The sequence below is a fragment of the Manis javanica genome, chromosome 7 (genome assembly GCF_040802235.1).
Source record: "Manis javanica isolate MJ-LG chromosome 7, MJ_LKY, whole genome shotgun sequence".
Taxonomy (NCBI): domain Eukaryota; kingdom Metazoa; phylum Chordata; class Mammalia; order Pholidota; family Manidae; genus Manis; species Manis javanica.
The window spans coordinates 70,046,182-70,068,298 of record NC_133162.1 but is presented as its reverse complement, the minus strand read 5'-3'; the positions used below and the strand labels follow the sequence as shown (position 1 = coordinate 70,068,298).

At 39.2% G+C, this 22,117-nt stretch overlaps 1 protein-coding gene across 16 annotated transcripts in view; it reads right to left on the bottom strand.

Annotated features, from left to right (window-relative positions):
- Positions 1–21,580, bottom strand: part of CCSER2 (coiled-coil serine rich protein 2) — a 224,660-nt gene extending 203,080 nt beyond the window's left edge. For 2 of the 16 annotated variants that reach the window (XM_073241107.1, XM_073241108.1), the window contains exon 1: positions 21,021–21,554. The gene's annotated coding sequence lies outside the window, so the exon portion shown is untranslated. Of the gene's footprint in view, positions 1–21,020 lie in introns of all 16 variants that reach the window. The other 14 variants (XM_037002671.2, XM_037002672.2, XM_073241111.1 and 11 more) reach the window with 13 other exon arrangements.
- Positions 21,581–22,117: the final 537 nt, after the last annotated feature.

Below are 22,117 nucleotides of genomic sequence, written 5' to 3'. Positions count from 1 at the left end.
TTCAATAGTCACCCTAAATGTAAATGGACTGAATGCACTAATAAAAAGACACAGAGTAATAGAATGGATAAAAAGGCAAGACCCATCTATATGCTGCTTACAAGAAACTCACATCAAACCCAAAGACATGCACAGACTAAAAGTCAAGGGATGTAAAAAGATATTTCATGCAAACAAAAGAGAGAAGAAAGCAGGGGTTGCAGTACTAGTATCAGACAAAATAGACTTCAAAACAAAGAAAGTAACAAGAGATAAAGGAGATTACATAATGATAAAGGGCTCAGTCCAACAAGAGGATATAACCATTCTAAATATATATGCACCCAACATGGGAGCACCAGCATATGTGAAAAAAATACTAACAGAACTAAAGGAAGAAACAGAATGCAATGCATTCATTTTAGGAGACTTCAACATGCCACTCACCCTAAAGGACAGATCCACCGGACAGAAAATAAGTAAGGACACGGAGGCACTGAACAACACACTAGAAGAGACAGACCTAATAGACATCTATAGAACTCTACATCCAAAAGCAACAGGATACACATTCTTCTAAAGTGCACATGGAACATTCTCCAGAATAGACCACATACTAGGCCACAAAAGGAGCCTCAGTAAATTCCAAAAGACTGAAATTCTACCAACTAACTTTTCAGACCACAAAGGTATAAAACTAGAAATAAGTTCTACAAAGAAAACAAAAAGGCTCACAAACACTGGAGGCTTAAAAACATGCTCCTAAATAATCAATGGATCAATGTCCAAATTAAAATAGAGATCCAGCAATATATGGAAACAAATGACAACAACAACACATAGCCCCAACTTCTGTGGGACGCAGCAAAAGCAGTCTTAAGAGGAAACTATATAGCAATCCAGGCACACTTGAAGAAGGAAGAACAATCCCAAATGAATAGTCTAATATCACAATTATTGAAACAGGAAAAAGAAGAACAAATGAGGCCTAAAGTCAGCAGAAGGAGGGACATAATAAAGATCAGAGAAGAAATAAACAAAATTGAGAAGAATAAAACAATAGCAAAAATCAGTGAAACCAAGAGCTAGTTCTTTGATAAAATAATAAATAGATAAGCCTCTAGCCAAACTTATTAAGAGAAAAAGGGAATCAACACACATCAACAGAATCAGAAACGAGAACAGAAAAATCACCAGACTCCACAGAAATACAAAGAATTATTAAAGACTACTATGAAAACCTATATGCTAACAAGCTGGAAAACCAAGAAGAACTGGACAACTTCCTAGAAAACTACAACCTTCCAAGACTGACCAAGGAAGAAACACAAAAGTTAAACAAACCAATTATGAGCAAAGAAATTGAAGCAGTAATCAAAATACTACCCAAGAACAAAACCCCGGGCCAGATGGATTTACCTTGGAGTTTTATCAGACATACAGACAAGACATAATACCCATTCTCCTTAAAGTTTTCCAAAAAATAGAAGAGGAGGGAATACTCCCAAACCCATTCTATGAAGTCAACATCACTCTAATACCAAAACCAGGCAAAGACCCCACCAAAAAAGAAAATTACAGACCAATATCCCTGACATGCAAAATTACTCAATAAAATATTAGAAAACCAAATTCAAAAATATATCAAAAGGATCATATACCACGACCAAGTGGGATTCATCCCAGGGATGCAAGGATGGTACATTTGAAAATCCATCAACATCATCCACCACAACAACAAAAAGAAGGACAAAAACCACATGATCATCTCCATAGATGCTGAAAAAGCATTCAACAAAATTCAACATCCATTCATGATAAAAACTCTCAGCAAAATGGGTATAGAGGGCAAGTACCTCAACATAATAAAGGCCATACATGATAAACCCACAGCTAACATCATACTGAACAATGAGAAGCTAAATGCTTTTCCTCTGAGATCGGGAAGAGGACAGGGATGCCCACTCTCCCCACTGTTATTTAACATAGTGCTGGAGGTCCTAGCCATGGCAATTAGACAAAACAAAGAAACAAAAGGAATCCAGATTGGTAAAGAAGTAAAACTGTCACTATTTGCAGATGACATGATATTGTACATAAAAAACCCTAAAGACTCCACTCCAAAACTACTAGAACTGATATAGGTATACAGCAAAGTTGCAGGATACAAAATTAACACACAGAAATCTATGGCTTTCCTATACACTAACAATGAACCAATAGAAAGAGAAATCAGGAAAACAATTCCTTTCACAATTGCACCAAAAAGAAAAAAATACCTAGGAATAAACCTAACCAAAGAAGTGAAAGACCTATACCCTGAAAACTATAAGACACTCTTAAGAGAAATTAAGGAAGACACTAACAAATAGAAACTCATCCCATGCTCTTGGCTAGGAAGAATTAATATCGTTAAAAGGGCCATCCTGCCCAAAGCAATATACAGATTCGATGCAATCCCTATCAAATTACCAGCAACATTCTTCAACGAACTGGAACAGATAGTTCAAAAATTCATATGGAAACACCAAAGACCCCAAATAGTCAAAGCAATCCTGAGAAAGAAGAATAAAGTGGCGGGGATCTCACTCCCCAACTTCAAGCTCTACTACAAAGCCATAGTAATCAAGACAATTTGGTACTGGCAGAAGAACAGAACCACAGACCAGTGGAACAGATTAGAGACTCCAGACATTAACCCAAACATATATGGTCAATTAGTATTCAATAAAGGAGCCATGGACATACAATGGGGAAATGACAGTCTCTTCAACAGATGATGCTGGCAAAACTGGACACCTACATGTAAGAGAATGAAACTGGATCACTGTCTAACCCAATACACAAAAGTAAATTCAAAATGGATCAAAGACCTGAATGTAAGTCATGAAACCATAAAACTCTTAGAAAAAAACATAGACAAAAATCTCTTGGACATAAACATGAGCGACTTCTTCTCGAACATATCTCCCCGGGCAAGGAAAACAAAAGCAAAATTGAACAAGTGGGACTATATCAAACTAATAAGCTTCTGTACAGCAAAGGGCACCATCAGTACAACAAAGACATCCTACAGCATGGGAGAATATATTTATAAATGAAAGATCTGATAAAGGCTTGACATCCAAAATATATAAAGAGCTCACGCACCTCAACAAATGAAAAGCAAATAATCCAATTAAAAAATGGGCAGAGGAGCTGAACAGACAGTTCTCCAAAGAAGAAATTCAGATGGCCAACAGACACATGAAAAGATGCTCCACATCGCTAGTTATCAGAGAAATACAAATTAAAACCACAATGAGGTATCACCTCATACCTATAAGGATGGCTACCATCCAAAAGACAAACAACAACAAATGTTGACGAGGTTGTGGAGAAAGGGGAACCCTCCTACACTGCTCGTGGGAACGTAAATTAGTTCAACCATTGTGGAAAGCAGTATGGAGGTTCCTCAGAATGCTCAAAATAGACTTACCATTTGACCCAGAAATTCTACTTCTAGGAATTTACCCTAAGAATGCAGCACTCCAGTTTGAAAAAGACAGATGCACCCCTATGTTTATTGCAGCACTATTATAATAGCCAAGAAATGGAAGCAACCTAAATGTCCATCAGTAGATGAAAGGATAAAGAAGATGTGGTACATATACACAATGGAATATTATTCAGGCATAAGAAGAAAACAAATCATACAATTTGCAACAACATGGATGGAGCTAGAGGGTATTATGCTCAGTCAAACAAGCCAAGCGGAGAAAGACAAATAACAAATGATTTCACTCATCTGTGGAGTATAAGAACAAAGGAAAAATTGAAGGAACAAAAGAGCAGCAGAATCACAGAACCCAAGAATGGACTAACAGTTACCAAAGGGAAAGAGGCTGGAGAGAATGGAAAGGTAGGGAGGGATAAGGGCAGGGAAGAAGAACGGGGGTATTATGATTAGCATGTACAATGTGGGGGGTGGGGGAAAGAGGATGGCTGTGCAACACAGAGCAGACAAGTAGTGATTCTACATCTTATTATGCTGATGGACAGTGACTGTAATGGGGTCTGTGGGGGGGACTTGGTGTAGGGAAGAGCCTAGTAAACATAATGTTCTTATTTAATTGTAGTTTAATGATGACAAAAAAAAAAGAAGGGGGGATTACTCCTTGATAGGATAAAATTAACTGGATACCAATGATTAACGCATGGTTTACATATCCTTAATTTTGATCTTTTAAGGGTGTCGGATGATCAGCTATGGAAGTGCATTTTTCTGATAATATTTCTTTCTCTAAAAAAGAAAAAAAGCAGTTCCTGTGTGGTGGTCTCCAATAGGTTCTTCACAATGGTATAAAGGTCATATCAACGTGTGGCCAAAGGGTTTGTTTGTGTTTTTATAGAGGATCAAAGCCTAATTTGGCTACCCAGAAAGCAAATTAAGATACGATACGAAGAAGAACTTCCAACATCAACATGCTCTGGAAGAGTTATTCCAGAAGAGGACCATCAAAAAACTACAACAAAAATCCTGGCGCTGTTGCAGTTGTAGCTGGACTTGCCAATGGAATGCAGTTCCTGGACTTGCCATTGGAATCCAGAAGGAGATATCTAAGCTTGCACAAAAACAACAAATTTGACTAGTTCTATATTGTCAGAACTCAACCAAGAATTAGGAGAAGTGCGAGTTGCAGTGCTTCAAAATCGTGGTCCTATAGACTATCTATTGTTAAAAGAACATAGAGGATGTGAACAGTTTCCAGGAATGTGTTGTTTTAATTTGTCTGATTTTTCTCAAACTATTCAAAATCAGTTAGACAATATCCATCATATTATTGATAAGTTTTCACAAATGCCTGGGTTACCTAACTGGTTTTCTTGGTTTCACTGGATATGGCCGGTAATTATAGGTCTGCTTTTGTTATGTATCTGTATTCCTATTCTGTTAATGTGTGTACGCAATCTAATTAGTAGTTTGTTAAAACCTATACATGCTTATGTTACTCTACAAGAAGTTATGTCAAAGAAATAATCAATCTCATGTTTTCTTCTGTCTGCTACTTCTATAGCTTTTCTTCTTCCTTCCTAATTACAGCCCTTTAGTAGACTTCATGCCTCTTATTTAAAATTACTGAGTATCATAATTCTTCCAAGCAGTAAAGATACCTCAAGACAAGTGCTGGGCATAGAAGCCACAGGGCATAAATCTGCAAAGAAGTAAAAAGCTAACCTTTTCAAAGAATATTGCTTCTCTCTCACTTACCAACTTTACATTTCCCTGTATGGCCCCGGTAGATGACTGGTTAGCCAGAGACAGGTAAGATTCCTCAAGGGAGGAACAACCTAAGACAGGCACAGTCGCAGGGGGGCCATCAGGTGAGAAATTGGGGGTCAACAGAGGTGAGGCTTAGAACCTCATCCCCCCCGTTTTGAGAGAAATCTTCTGCATCCATGGATGTTTTGTTGCCCTTGTCTAGCTTGGATTAATACTTAGTCTATAGGCACAGACCTGAACATCTACACTTGCCTTCTTACAGCAGTAACTTATGCCTTGCATCTACCTACCACTTCAGCATTTTATTAAAAAAAAAGAGGGGGGGATAAATGTGGGATTCACATATAAATCAAGTATAAAAATCAAATGAATAATCATATCTGACTTGACTGTTTATAGTTCATGATGCGTGATCAAAACCGAATGTTTCTGTGATATGACTGCCCTTGCACTGTTCACCATGTAAGAACTTATTCACTGTCTGAGAACTTATTCACCATGTAAGAATTTGTTCGTTATGCTTCAGAAGATTGGAGATTGTTGAGATTTAGGTTTGGGGTTAATTAATGATTGTGCACTGAGTCCCCTGTACATTATTTTATTGTTGTAAACAACCATTTGATCAATAAATATGAGAGGTGCCCTCATAAAATAAAATATAAAATAAATAAAATTAAAATAAAATAAAATAAAATAATAAAATAAAATAAAATAAAATAATAAAATAAAATAAAATAAAATAAAATAAATAATAAAATTAATAAAATAAAATAAAATAAAACAAAGAGTATAGCATTTAGTCAGGAATAAGAACAAAGCATGGATCTCCTACCTTGCGGTGGTGGGCATCAGGTTCCATGAAACTGATGAAGTTAGGAGAGAGTTAGGAATGCCCCCTGCCTCACTCAGAGGCCAGGGTGACCTGAAGAAGCAGGCTGGAAGTCAGAGACAGAGAAAGAGAGACACTCCTCATGGATACCCAGTCAGGCTGTCGAGGTCTGATTCCAGACATGCAGGCCTTTGAGAAGCCACTGAAGTGTAGCCTCAGCCTAGACTCTCGCAGTTGCCCACGGCTTTCCTCAGTCCCTCGCATCCAAGGAGATGCCTCTGAAAGGGAATCCTGGCCTCAACTTAGGTGACTTTCTCGGCTCCCAAGGGAGATGGGGAATACACTGAGGGAGACACAGGGGAACCTGTCACTCCAGACTTTAAGAATGACAGCTGGGCTAGTCCCATTTAAGTGGCTGACGAGCGCCCTATGCTGTGTGCCATAGATGGCTTCTTCCTAAAAGGACAGTGAAAGAAAAGGCAGGCTTGGATGCCAATACTCACCCCTGAATTTATCCCAGACGAGCTCCAAAAATGATGCCGGGGTTCTTGTTTGCGGAGTCAAAGAATGAACTTAACACTCACGGTAGGAGAGCCAGGGAGAGGCTTTTATTTAGAGATAAAGTGAAAGGAAAGACAGCGCTCCTGGCTTGAACCAGGAGGGGACAAGAGAGCCCTGTGCACATAATTTTGACAAATTGTAGGGCTGTTTTAACATTCCTTGAGGAAGTACTTTCCATTGGAATCTTTCTGAAGATGCTTGTAAATTTAAGAAGGGTACAGTAAAAGCAAATTTTTCCCTGTCACAGCTAAAGGAATTGTAAAAAAACAATCTTTATGATCAATAACAGCCATATCCCAGTCTTTCAGATTCATAGCTGGAGAAGGGAGGCCTTGTTGTAAAGGTCCCATAGGTTTAAGGACTGTATTAATTTGTCTTAAGTCACATAAGAGTCTCCATTTTCCTGACTTCTTCTTTATAACAAATACAGGAGAATTCCACGGGCTTGTGAAAATTCTAATCTATTCAACTGAAGCTGTTTGTGCCCTAATGTGTGTAAAGCTGCCAGTTTTTCTTTATTGAGGGGCCACTGATCCACCCAAACAGGTACAGGGATAATGTTTCCCTATCTGTGAGCCTTTTTGAAATCTCTTAATACATTAGTCCAATCAGCTTGTCTGAGGGTTCCTTGTGGGGGCAACCAGTAACAATTTTTTTAATATATTTGTGAAGTTGTGCAAAATCTTTTCAGAAATTTTCACTCCTAATGTTTTTAGGAGGGCACAGAGTAATTTTAGGTAATCCTCCGGATTATCTGCTTTAGTTTCATGTTGGTCCATTATAGTGTCCCTGATGTCTCAACCCTGTCCCTATATACACTTTCCTGGGAGTCTTACCGGATCAACGATCTTCAGTAGCTTCCCCACTCTAAGGTCCCTATTCGGGCACCACTTGTCGGTTCCCCCACTGCCTCTGACCCGCAGATTTGAAGGGAACACGAAGGAATGCTGAAGATCTGAAAGGCCAGCCAGGGGACTCAAGGCATTACAGCACAAGAGTAATGCCGAAAAGGCACTCCTCATACTTATTGAGCAAATGAACCCAAACATCAAAAGAGTTCTGAGTAGGGTGTTCAACACATGATCAACACACAATCATTATCTGACCTTGCATCCAGCCCTAGGGCGTGACGTTCCTCAAGAACACCGAAACCATGTGAGGGCCCATGTGAGGGCGGTCACGAGTTGTAGGAACTATTTTGGCTTTATTCATTCTGTTATTGATCATGCATCAGGACTTGTAGGAGAAACAATCAGGTCATATGTATTCATACATTTGATTTCTATATTACTTGATTTATGTATTAATCCCATAATATCTATGCAGATTAGATCACAGTCTCATTTCTTCGACATATCTGCTCAAGTACAGTTCATCACTACAACCCCTCTCTAACCACCTTATGTAAAACAGCAGCATCTCCCTTGTACGCTTCCACCACCATATTCTGCTTTGTTTTCCTCCATGGCACTCTATGTATGACATACTACATACATACTTGTTTACTGTCTGTATCTTGTCATTAGAATGTAGAAGTTCCACAAGGGCAGAAAATGTGTTTTCTTGCCTGCACTATTACTAGCAGGTGCTCAATGGTCATTTCTTGAATAGCTGGATGGCATAAACAAAGAAACTCCAGACTCACGATCTCGTCTCAAAGCCTGGGTTGAGAGAATTACAGTGCAGAACCTCTTAAGTTCTGGAAAAATATCAACTGCAAGAGTGGCCACAACAATGGCCAAATCTACAACGTTAGCTCATGCTAATAAGTAAGGACTGACAAGTCCAGATTATCGTAACACGAAAAAAATCAACTTGAGGAAATTTTTAAAAATAAAGATAAAAGGAAGAATAAGAAAAAAGTAAACAGGTGAAAAACTTCATCTTTCAAGGATCCTGCATTTAAGAATCCTCTCGCTTCCCAATGGCTCCAAATCTCAAAATAACTAATTAGAAGTCTTGAAAGTCAGAGAAGTAACTCGGGGGGCATTCAAAAGCAATCCGCTCAGCAGAGAGGAGCTGAAAAGTCAGATTACCCTAATATACTCTGATTGGTCAATTCACTTAGAGAGGATGGTTCTGATTGGCTGCTCTCAAAAGGCTGAGTCACACCCCAGCATCAGCACCTGTAAAACAAACAGATGTTAGAACCTAAAAGAGGCAGAAAGCCAAAGAATACTCTGAAAAGGTATGGGAGCAAAAAGAATACTTTGAAAAAGGCATGGGGAACAAAAAGTCAGTAACAAAGAAAAGACAACTTAGTTCTACACAATAACCAGCCATCAGCTTATTACTAAGGGCACAGCAACCAGAACTGTTTGCAGCCCGAGATGGCATTCTGTGTTTACCTCTGTGCTACTACTTCCCTCTCCTTAGCACTCCTCCCCTAGTCTGGCTCTCCCCTACCCTACCCGCTACCCTCCTGACAGCTGTTACTTTCTAGAGCTCCTCTCCCTCCATCACATCTTTAATTTTGGTGATTGGTGTTTCCCATCCCCAGTTCAGTCTCCTGCCCTCTTCCTGTATTGTCTCATCCTGTATTAGCTTATGACTTCTATCTAGTCCCTGTCTTTGACAAGCAAGTAATCCACTGAGGGAGGTAGATGTATCACTAAATTAGATACAACTTGTGACAGTTAATGGTAATGCAAGAAATAAAACAGTGCTGTGACAGCATATTCATCTGTCAGTATCTCCCATTTCACCCCACTAGATACCTTCCAAATCAACACTCCAGTTTCCTACTCTCTTGGAAATCAGGTACTAAATCCTGTATCTTTCCATAATATCCCCTGATCTCCAAAACCCCCTTGCAGTTCAGGCTTACTTTATTATATGACCTATTTCAACTACTTCTTCTCATAAACACAATTTGATATATTTCGACACTGCCACATGAGCCAACAACCTAAAAGACATAACATACCGTATCATCCCCTTGCTTTGAAACATCTAATATCTTTCCAGTGCTTAAGAGACAGAGTTCACATCCTCAGCACAGAAAATCCTTAGCAGTGCCACTTTTCAAAGTAGGCAGACTGAGTTCCACTGCATACTAGCTGTGTTACCTTTGGTGGGTCACATTATCTAAGTTTTCTCACTTGCAAAATGATTCAAAAAGCACCTACCTTCTAGAGTTGTTATGAGGACTCAGCAAGAAACTCCATAAGATTCCTCAAGGGAGGAACAACCTAAGACAGGCACAGTCGTGGGGGGCCATCAGGTGAGAAATTGGGGATCAACAGAGGTAAGGATTAGAACCTCTCCCCCCCCCCGTTCTGAGAGAAATCTGCTGCATCCATGGATGTTTTATTGCCCTTGTCTAGCTTGGATTAACACATAGTCTACAGGCACACACCTGATCATCTACATTTGCTCTCTTACAACACTAAACTATGTTTTCTACCTTTATCTTGCATCTACCTACCACTTCAGCATTTTATTAAAATAATAATAATAAAGAGAAAAATGTGGTATCCACATATAAATCAAGTATAAAAATCAAATGAATATTCATATTTGAACTGTTTATAGTTCATAATGCATGATCAAAACCGAAAGTTTCTGTGATGACTGCCCTTGTACTGTTTACCATGTAACTTATTCACTATGTAAGAATTTGTTCTCCATGTAAGAACTTGTTCGTTATGCTTCAGAAGATTGGAGACTGACGAAAATTAGGCGTGGGGTGGATTAATGACTATACATTGAGCATTGAGTCCCCTATACAGAATTTTATTGTTGTTAACAACCGTTTGATAAATAAATAGGAGAGATGCCCTCACAAAAAAAAAAAAAAAGTACACACTTCCAATTGTAAAATAAATAAGTAACCGGGATGTAATGTATAGCATAAGGAATATAGTCAAAATATTGTAAAAACTTGGTATGGTGATAACTGGTACCTAGAATTATCATGTATATAAATGTTCAATCACTGTGTTGTACACCTGAAACTAATGTAATACTGTGTGTCAACTACCCTTCAATAAAAAATAATTATCTAAAAAGAAAAAAAAACTCCATACCAAGTAACAGCATAGTAGCCAGCACTCAATCAGTTATTAACTATTGCCCTATGATGTCTCATCTATCTAGAATATCTCACTCCCCAAAGGAAACAGAAAGCCAAGGTTTTACTTTCAAATATATTAAGTGATTAACAAGAAGAGTTAAATCATAAATGACTTTCTGGTTAAACCTGAACCAACAAATCTTCAATTAACCAAAACATCAACTAACCAAAATACTATTCATGAAAATTTTGATTCATCTACATTTAATATAATTTATTTTTTAAAAGTACCCATTAATAAGATAAGAACTAGGTTAGCTTTGTTTTTGTTTCCTATTCAAGTCAGGAAGAAATGTTTCAATGGAAACTCACTTAGATACTTATAAGAATGTGATTGTCTATAGTATAAAGTCAACATAAATTAAAATCAATCTCATCTCCAAATATAATTTGCTAAAGATATATACATACAACAAAACAAACTCTAGAAACTTAAGAACATAAGAGTATAGCAAATAGTTCTGATCTCACAAAGGATGAAATCACAAGATTTTTTGAAGTCAGTGATTTTAGTAATCTTAAAATCTTTAGTCTACAATAATAAATAAAAATAAAACATATCAGGAAGATTCAAGAAGGCAGCGTGAGAGGTGAGACAGAGAACTCCTCCCGAAATCACAGACAGTGTGAAAATACAGTTAATACAACTAACCCTAAAACAGCAGCAGGAAAGAAGGCTGCACCAGACTGAATACAGACCTCATGAACAGAGCAGACCCCAGGAAACAGAGTAACTTACCAAAGCCTTGATCTGACAGGACCCAGGCCTGCCCCCACCCCTGCTCACCAGCAGGAGGAAGAGAAATGGAGTTGGGAGGGGTGGAAACCTGGGACTGCTAAACACCTAGCCCTGGAGGTCTGCTTTGCAGCAGAAAACCTACATTGTGTGGTGCTCTGGAGGATGGGGAGGTGGGACAGGAGAGGTGCTTGAGAGACAGATTCCAGCCGTTTGTGGAGGATGGGATCCACAGCCGGCAGCTCTGGGACAAGGGATAGGCAGGCAGTCTGAGAGGCTTCCTCGCAAGAGGGCTGCTGAAGGGGCAGAGTTTGCATGGAGCTTGCTGCGCAGGAGAAGGGATAGGGGGACAAGGTTGTCTGGGTGCGCTCCACCCAGCAGATTAGGAACTTGCAGGAGCTTCAGGTGCTCCATACCTGTGGCTGGCTACTCAGCTCCGAGGCACCCCACTGTGATATGCAGTCTGCCGAGTCTTCCTCCTGGCCAGACAACACTGGCTCACAAACTGGCAGTTACTGCGCTGGCATCAGGCCAGACAGAAGGAGGCCCCACCTCCAACAGCTAGAGACGCAGAGCACAGAGGCTTACACCTGTGTGCTCGGCCCACTGGCTCTAATACCAGAGATGGGCACGGCAGATGGGAATCAGGAAACAGATCTTTCCTCACCCCAGGCACCAGCTCCACTCCCCTATGACCCCCAACCTCACTCTAGGGGCTAAGCAGCTCCAGAGACTGGAGCTTCTGGGCACTGGAAGGTATCACACAGAACTAGGAAACATCAAAAGAATATGGTTCGGACCAAACTCTCAGAAACCCCAGGAAAATGGCCAAATGAAACTGTACTCACCAATCTTCCTAAAAGAGAGTTCAAAATAAAAATCATAAACATGCTTATGGAGGTACAGAAAAATATTCAAGAATTCAGGAACAAATTTAAGATGGAGATTCAATCTTAAGAAATTCCGTATCTGAAATGAAACATACAATGGAGGGATTTAAAAGCAGATTAGATGTAGTACAAGAGACAGTAAATGGAATATAAATTAGAGAAGAGGAATACAAAGAAGCTGAGGGACAGAGAGAAAAAAGAATGTCTAGGAATGAAAGAATATTGAGAGAACTGGGTGACCAATCCAAATGAAACAATATTTGCATAACAGGGTTACCAGAAGAAGAAGAGAGAAAAAGGGATAGAAATTGTCTTTGAGGAGGTAATTGCTGAACACTTCCCCAATCTGGGGAAGGAGATAGTCTCTCAAGCCATGGAGATGCACAGATCTCCCAATGCAAAGGACCCAAGGAAGACAACATCAAGACGTATAATAATTAAAATGGCAAAGATCAAGGATGAAGAACAACTTTTAAAAGCAGTTAGAGAGAGAAAAAAGATCACAAAGCAAAACCCATCAGGCTATCACCAGATTTCTCAACAGAAACCTTACAGGCCAGAAGGGAGTGGCATGATATATTTAATGCAATGAAGCAAAAGGGCCTTGAACCAAGGATACTCTACCTGGCAAGGTTATCATTTAAATTTGAAGGAGGGATTAACCAATTTTCGATAAGCAAAAGCTGAGAGAATTTACCTCCACACAAACCACCTCAACAGTGCATTTTGGAGGGCTTCTATAGATAGAAGTATTCGTAAGGCTAAACAGATGTCACCCAAAGGATAGACAAAGAGTATACAATACGATTCATAATATAAGAAGAATGGAGGAGGAAGAATAAGGAGGGAAAAAAAATCTTTAGGTTGTGTTTGTAATAGCATACGAACTGAGTTAAATTAGACTGTTAGACAGTAAGGGAATTACCCTTGAAACTTTGGTAACCACTAATACAAAGCCTGCAATGGCAATAGTACATATCTATCGATAATCACCCTAAATGTAAATGGTCTGAATGCACCAATCACAAGACGTAGAGTCACTGAATGGATAAAAAAACAAGACCCATCTATATGCTGCTTACAAGAGATTCACTTCATACCCAAAGACATACACAGACTGAAAGTAAAGGGATGGAAAAAGATATTTCATGCAACTAATAGGGAGAAAAAGCAGGAGTTGCAGTATCAGACAAAATAGACTTCAAAACAAAGAAGTGACAAGAGACTAAGAAGGACACTACATAATGATAAAGGGGTCAGTTCAACAAGAGGACATGACTATTATAAATATCTATGCACCCAAAAACAGGATCACCTACATATGTGCAACAAATACTAATAGAATTAAAGGGGGAAATAGAATGCAATGCACTTATTTTAGGAGACTTCAACACACCACTCACACCAAAGGACAGATCAACCAGACAGAAAATAAATAAAGAGACAGAGGCACTGAACAATGTATTACAACAGATGGACCTAATGGACATCAACAGAACACTCCATCCAAAAGCAACAGGTACACATTCTTCTCAAGTGCACATGGAACATTTTCAAGAATAGATCATACATTAGGCCACAAAAAGAACCTCAGTAAATTCAAAATGACTGAAATTGTACCAACCGGCTTCTCACATCACAAAGCTATGAAACTAGAAATAAATTACTCAAAGAAAATGAAAAAGCCCACAAACAAATGGAGGCTTCACAACATGCTCCTAAATAACCAATGGATCAATGACCAAATAAAAACAGACATCAAGCAATATATGGAGACAAATGACAACAATAATTCAACACTGCAAAATCTGTGGGACACAACGAAGGCCATGTTAAGAGGGAAGCATATTGCAATACAGGCCTACCTCAAGGAAGAAGAACAATTCCAAATGAACACTCTAAACTCAGAATTAATGAAACTAGAAAAGGAAGAACAAATGAGGGCCAAAGTCAGTAGAAGGAGGGACATAAAGACTAAAGCAGAAATAAACAAAATTGAGAAAAATAAAACAACACAAAGAATCACTGAAAGTAGGAGCTAGTTCTTCAAGAATATAAACAAAACAGATAAATCCCTAGCCAGACTTATCAAGAATAAATGAGTCTACACAAGTAAACAGAATCAGAAATGAGAAAGGAAAAATCACGACGGCCACCACAGAAATACAAAGAATTATGAGAAAATACTATGAAAAATTATATGCTAACAAACTGGATAATCTAAAAGAAAGAGACAACTTTCCAGAAAAATACAACCTTCCAATGATGACCCAGGAAGAAACAGAAAATCTGAATAGACCAATTACCAGCAAAGAGATTAAATTGGTAATTAAAAAACTACCTAAGAACAAACTCCTGGACCAGATGGTTTCACTGCTGAATTTTACCAAACATTTAGTGAAGACCTAATACCCATCCTCCTTAAAGTGTTCCAAAGAGTAGAAGAGGAGGGAATACTCCCAAACTCATTCTACAAGGCCAACATCACTCTAATAGCAAAACCAGGCAAAGACACAATAAAACAGAAAATTACAGACCAATATCCCTCGTGAACATAGATGCAAAAATGCTCAACAAAATATTAGCAAACCAAACTCAAAAATACATCAAAAACATCATGCATCATGATCAAGTGGCATTCAACCCAGGGATGCAAGGATGGTACAACATTCAAAAATGTATCAACATCATCCACCACATCAACAAAAAGAGGGACAAAAACCACATGATCATCTCCATAGATGCTGAAAAAGCATTTGACAAAATTCAACATCCATTCATGATAAAAGCTCTCAACAAAATGGGTATAGAGGACAAGTACCTCAACATAACAAAGGCCATATATAACAAACCCACAGCCAACATCATACTTAACAGTGAGAAGCTGAACACTTTTCCTTTAAGAACGAGAACAAGACAAGGATGCACACTCTCACCACTTTTATTCAACATTAGAACCAGAGGTCCAAGCCAACACAAAGAAATAAAAGGCATCCAAATTGGCAAGGAAGAAGTCAGACTGTCCCTGTTTGCAGATGACATGATATTGTACATAAAAAACCCAAAAGAATCCACTCCAAAACTACTAGAACTAGTACCTGAATTCAGTACTAGTTCTGGTACAAAATTAATACACAGAAATCTGTTGCATTCCTATACACTAATGATAAAGTACCAGAAAGAGAAATCAGGAAAACAATTCCATTCACAATTGCATCAAAAAGAATAAAATACATAGGAATAAACCTAACCAAGGAAGTGAAAGACTTATACCCTGAAAACTACAAGACTTATGAGAGAAATTTAAGAAGATACCAATAAATGAAAACACATCCTGTGCTCATGGATAGGAAGAATTAATATTGTCAAAATGACCATCCTGCATAAAGCAATCTACAGATTCAGTGCAATCCCTATCAAAATACCAACAGCATTCTTCAATGAACTAGAGCAAATATTTCTAAAATTCATATGGAACAACAAAAGACCCCGAATAGCCAAAGTAATCCTGAGAAGGAAGAATAAGGTGGGGGTATTACACTCCCTGACTTCAAGCTCTACTACAAATCCACAGTAATCAAGACAATTTGGTACTGGCACAAGAACAGACCCATAGACCAATCGAACAGAGTAGAGATCCCAGATATAAACCCAAGTTTATATGGACAATTAATATACAATAAAGGAGCCATGGATACACAATGGGAGATGACAGCCTCTTCAACAGCTGGTGTTGGCAAAACTGGACAGCTACATGTAAGAGAATGAAACTGGATTATTGTCTAACCCCATACACAAGAGTAAACTCAAAATGGATCAAAGACCTGAAGTAAGTCATGAAACCATAAAACTCTTAGAAGAAAACATAGGAAAAATCTCTGGGACATAAACATGAGCAAATTCTTCATAAACATATCTCCCCAGGCAAGGGAAACAAAATAAAAAATGAACAAGTGGGACCATATCAAACTAAAAAGCTTCTGTACAGTGAAGGACACCACCAGTAGAATAAAAAGACATCCTACAGTATGGGAGACTATATTTATAAATGACATAACTGATAAGGGGTTGACATCCAAATTATATAAAGAGGTCACATACCTCAACAAACAAAAAGCAAATAAGCCAATTAAAAAATGGGTAGAGGAGCTGAACACAATTCTCCAAAGAAGAAATTCAGATGGCCAACAGACACATGAAAAGATGCTCCACATCGCTAATCATCAGAGAAATGCAAATTAAAACCACAATGAGATATCACCTCACACCAGTTAGGATGGTCAACATCCAAAAGACAAACAACAACAAATGTTGACAAGGATGTGGAGAAAGAGGAACCCTCCTACACTGCTGGTGGGAATGTAAATTAGTTCAACCATTGTGGAAAGCAGTATGGAGGTTCCTCAAAAAACTCAAAACAGAAATACCATTTGACCCAAGAATTCCACTCTTAGGAATTTACCCTAAAAATGCAGCAACCCAGGTTGAAAAAGACAGATGCACCCCTATGTTTATCGCAGCACTATTTACAATAGCAAAGAAATGGAAACAACCTAAGTGTCCATCAGTAGATGAATGGATAAAGAAGATGTGGTACATATACACAATGGAATATTATTCAGCCATAAGAAGAAACAAATCCTACCATTTGCAACAACATGGATGGAGCTAGAGGCTATTATGCTCAGTGAAATAAGCCAGGTGAAGAAAGGCAAGTATCAAATAATTTCACTCATGTGTGGTGTATAAGAACAAAGAAAAAACTTAAGGAACAAAACAGCAGCAGGCTCAAAGAACCCAAGAATGGACTAACAGTTACCAAAGGGAAAGGGATTGGGGAGGATGGGTGGGAAGGAAGGGATAAGGGGGAAAAAGGGGTATTACGATTAGCACACATAATATAGCACGGGGGGGGGATACGGGGAAGGTAGGATATCACAATAGAAGACAAGCAGTGATTCTACAGCATTTTACTATGCTGATGGATATCTTACTATGCTGATGTGACTGTAATGGGGTATGTGGTGGGGACTTGTTAATAGGGGGAGTCTAGTAACCATAATGTTGCTCATGTAATTGTACATTAATAATACCAAAATAAAAAAATAACATAATAAAAATAAAAAAACAAATAAATAAATAAAACAGATCAGAAACAAACTTCAAGATTCCAATATATTTATGATGTTAGGCAAATTAAAAATGATAAGAAGATTCCAGTAAACTTAAGGGCAAAGGACAAACAATTCATACAATGGAAAAAATAAAACTAGAAAGCTACTGCATTTACTTTTCTATTATGGATAGTGTTCTTAGCAGATACCCTTATACACATTATTAAACAACAAACTTAAAAACAAAGCCAATAAAAATAGGAGAAACCTGGTCAAGCGAAATGCAGGAGGCTGTGTAAAGCAATACAACCTTTCAGAAATGGCAATCTTTTTCAAAAGTGACAAAAACCTCCATACCCTCTGACCTTGTAATCCCCTCCTGGCACTTGAGCTCAAAGAACCAAAATGAAGGGCTGCTATATGTTAACTGCATTCCTTGCAAAATGAGAAGCATTTAGATGTCCAATTATTAAAAACAAGGAACTCTGCTCACTATAACACTGTGTAACAATGTAAAAGTACAAAAACTATCACAAAAGGAAAACATTATGAGAGCAAATATTAAACTTTTATGTTTTGATTATAGTATAAGATCATGTAATACATTGAGAAATGAGAAGACAATTTTTACATTTTTTTTTTATTTCTTTGATCATTAAGTTGTGAAATAAAAAGCCTGTTGAAATTGATCAGGCCCACTACAGTAAGTACACATTTCAAAACTGACTTTTCAGTGGCATAAAACTACAAATATTGATTTTTTTCCCCAGAAAACCTATCACATAGGAGTAATCCGATAGGGTCTTCTCACAGAGACTAGCCATACATGTAATTTTAACCATGCTATTAGCCAGCTGTAACCTCGTATTTAAATCTCATTTTACCATCAAAATGTAACTGTATGTGGGTGAGCAGAAGCCCCTTGTTACAGGGCATCTGGAAAGACAGCCTCAAGCACTAAGGTTAAAAACTATCCAGCCAACTAGAATGGTGAAGGTTAGGTTTTTCTATATTCCCAAATGAATTACCATGTTTCTCAACCACTTAAGGGATCTAAATCCCTAGCAGTTGCAGTTAAGCATTCAAGGAGGGAGAAAATGCAAGCCAATTTGCTCTCCCTCTGAAAACTCCCTCATTTTCCCCTGAAGCGTTATGGAGTAATGAAAAATACAAGAGCATGAGTATAAGAGATGTGAGACACAGGTGACTCTAAGGAACCTCAAGCAAGTTAGTTGCCCTTTTGGGCTTTAGTTCAATGGGTAAAATTTTAGAAGTTAAACCACATAATCAGTCAATTCTTTTCAAAATCAACATTCTATTACTTTAATATACTCTTTTTACCAATAAATGCTTAAGCCTCTCAAAATCCTCCATTCAGATAGTAAAACAATTATTAAGACTTAGAATTAGGAAACTGGGGGCAACAGTAAAATACACAGATGGTCAAAAGACCTGAATTGTAGCCCAGCTCTGTCCCTTTCTACCTGCATGACCTTCGGAAAATTACTCAGAATAAAGCCTTAAGATCAAAGCAGCAGCATCCTAAATGGCCATGCCCCTTTTTATTCTTGTGTCGTAAAATATGTTGCTTTCTTCCTGTCATAACTGGGGTTTCAATTCTAACCAACAACAATTCTAACTTCATTCTTGGAAATTTAAAAGTAACTTGTGCATTCATCTTTTCTAAGTTTTCTGATATTTAAAGAAGTAGTTAACACATTTTGCCTATCTTAAAACTATATTCACGATTGAGAGCAGTCCTCAAAAAATGAATTCAATAGTTTTTGCATAGTAAGTGTGCCACGAAACAGAATGTGCTAGAGTTTCAAAGGTCTCTTCCCTTAAGAAGCCCAAAAGTCTGATGGACATATATATAAACAAATAATTAACTACCAATTGACAAATGCTAACTGCAGAATATATGATGTACTGATTAGATTAGTCAAGACAAGAGCTTTAAGATACCTGGAAGAGATTCAGAGGTGATATTTTGGTTAGCTCTTGAAGGACAAGCTGTTTACTAGGTAGAGACAATTCTCTACAGAAGGAACAGTGTATAACCACACAGGAAGATGTCATCTTCAAAGAACTCTAAATAGTATTAGTATGGAGAGGGCAGGCAAAATGGTAGAAATGAAATTAGAAACGTACACAAGTACCAGAATTTCTGAAGGACTTTGACTTTTATCAAACAGATTATGGAGAGTTATTGGACTTTTAAACATGGAATCAAAAGTCTCCTTCTCCCTCCATACACTCAAAAGAGTAAAAGTAAAAACAAAAAATGCACATCTGGATGTGGAAAGGTAGAATAAATTCTTTTTTTCTTAATGGAGCATTCCTGCCCTCTGGATGATTTCTAGCAGTTTCTTACTATGCATATTAATACAAGACAGAAGAAAACAGTTAAACTATGGCTAAAGGGCTCAAGAAAGTGTGTGGTTTTACCTCAAGATTATTTGAAGTCAACGTTTTTGACATTAAAGCAAACAACCAAATTAGAAAATACTAAAGATCTATAAGAAATTAAGAACGGCAAACAGTAACAATATCTAACAAGACTGACCTCAGGCAAAAATTCAGAAATGTTTAAAACGTTTCCATATATGACATGTTTTGTGACTATCTTTTGCAGTTAGGGGAATACCTTAAATTCCTTTTGGTTAAAGAAGAGCAGCCACACTAAACTCTGTAAACGAGTCTCAAAGATAATGATTTAAAATAAAAAAAGCTGGCAAAATTAATAGGTTCCATTATATTTTAATGTTTATGGAAAAAAAGAGAAAAGGAATGGCTTTTCAAATGGCTATTTTGAAAAGCCTTAAACTCAATTTACCTCACCAATGGAAGTGAAACATTCACATTCCAATCTGGGGCCACGAAGAGTACCTGTATCAGTAATTTGCACGCGGCTAAGGCCTAGTCTGGAAACAGCAAGCCTGACTGGCTGGGTAGCCTACAAAGATGAATTTGCAATTATTGAAATTCAAACTCAAGCTTAGCCACCAACCACTGCCCCAAAGGAGTTATTCCTCGTTTTGACAAAAGAGTAGGTGCATAAAATATGTATGTATACAGATGTCTAAAAAGGAGAGAGAAGCGGCATGTGAACCTGTGGCAACGGTGTGGTCCACCAAAGTTTTATCTCAGGATTTGTTTTGGGGTGTGTCTTTGTTGTGACCCAGCTAATTAAAAAAAAAAAAAGTCATTCGGGGCAACCCGGTACTTTCCCCTATCAACCCTCAAGCACCCTGGCTCTCAAATCACTAGTATCTCAACCTCGCCCAGATTTCTCCTGCAAGGCGGCAGCCTCTGAGGCCTGAGGCTCCCGGCGCGCCTGTCACAGCCCGCGGGGCCGGGGGGCGCCCGGCCGCCCCGCTCCACGCCCGCGCGGCCTCAAGCGGCTCGCGGGGCCTCGAGAGGGTCGCCCAGAGGGCAGGAGGCCGAGAAACGCCACGGCCGTTGATTGGCGCGTGGGCCCGAGCCCCCGGACCGCGCCCCCTGCTCGGGGCTGTTGAGGGCACACACCCCGCCCGACTCGGCCCCGGCTCCAGCCTCGACCCCGGCTCTCACCGTGCGGAGGTCGCGTTGCCTCTTCCGCCGCGGCCCGGCTGCGGGTCGCCCAGCGACCTACGGGCCCAAGGACGGCAGGTGAGGCGAGAGACCGCTGGTCACATCCCTGCCGGTGCCGCCTCCCGACCCGCAACTGCCAGCACCGCGCCAGCGGCCTGAGGGAGTGCCGGACTCCAGAGACACCGCGCCCCCACCCGCGGCCGATACCCGTCTGGACTCCGCCCTCCCGAGCCCGTGCACCGCGCGCGCGCGCGCGGCCCCGCCCCCCCGGACCCGAGTGCGCAGGCGCGAGCCTCTTGGGTCCTGGCCCAACCTTCAGACTCGCCCCCGCCGCCTGACTGCGGCCTCAGCCCACCTCTGGCCCCGCCCCCACCTTCCTCTATTACTGGACCTGCCTGGAGTTCCCTTATGCTTGGGGCCTCCCGGATCTTACTGGTGTTAAATCCCTGGAGCTGGCCTCTGGTGATAGACTAGCTGCTCTCTGAAGTCTTTGAGGACCACACTTATTAACAGCTTGACTATAATAAATAACATTTAAGGGGGATTTCTTGAAAAATATCCACTTTTCTATGTCTTCAAATGAGGGATACCCCAAGGAAAAAGAAAGTGGGAATAACCAGACTAAGATTAGGGGGCATGCCTGATTTGTAGAACTACATTCCACTTAATACTATGCTTTTATATTTGGAAAATAAAGTGTCTTTTTTAATATCAGCCCCTAAAAATAAAGATTGAATTTCTCAAATGGTAAAATGCATGTTTAAAATGTGGAGAAAGACTAGGTCTAAACACTCTACAATTTATCTTCGGATCAAGTCAGATTATTAGAAAGGTAAACACCTGACTAACGTCTTGAACACACCTCTGAAGAACATCCCTCAGGAAAGGCAGTTACTAACATAGGTTGGGATTTATGTCATCAGCTAAATTGAGAGACAATACAAGAAATGGCCTGCCACAGCTTGTCTATGAGAATTGGGGAAGATGCAATATACTCACCAGTCTCAGTATGAGGCTCTGGACAAGGAATATCAAAAAGAACTATGCTTCTTCACACTCTAGGTTATTATCTTTTGATTCCCTGAACACTTAAAGTG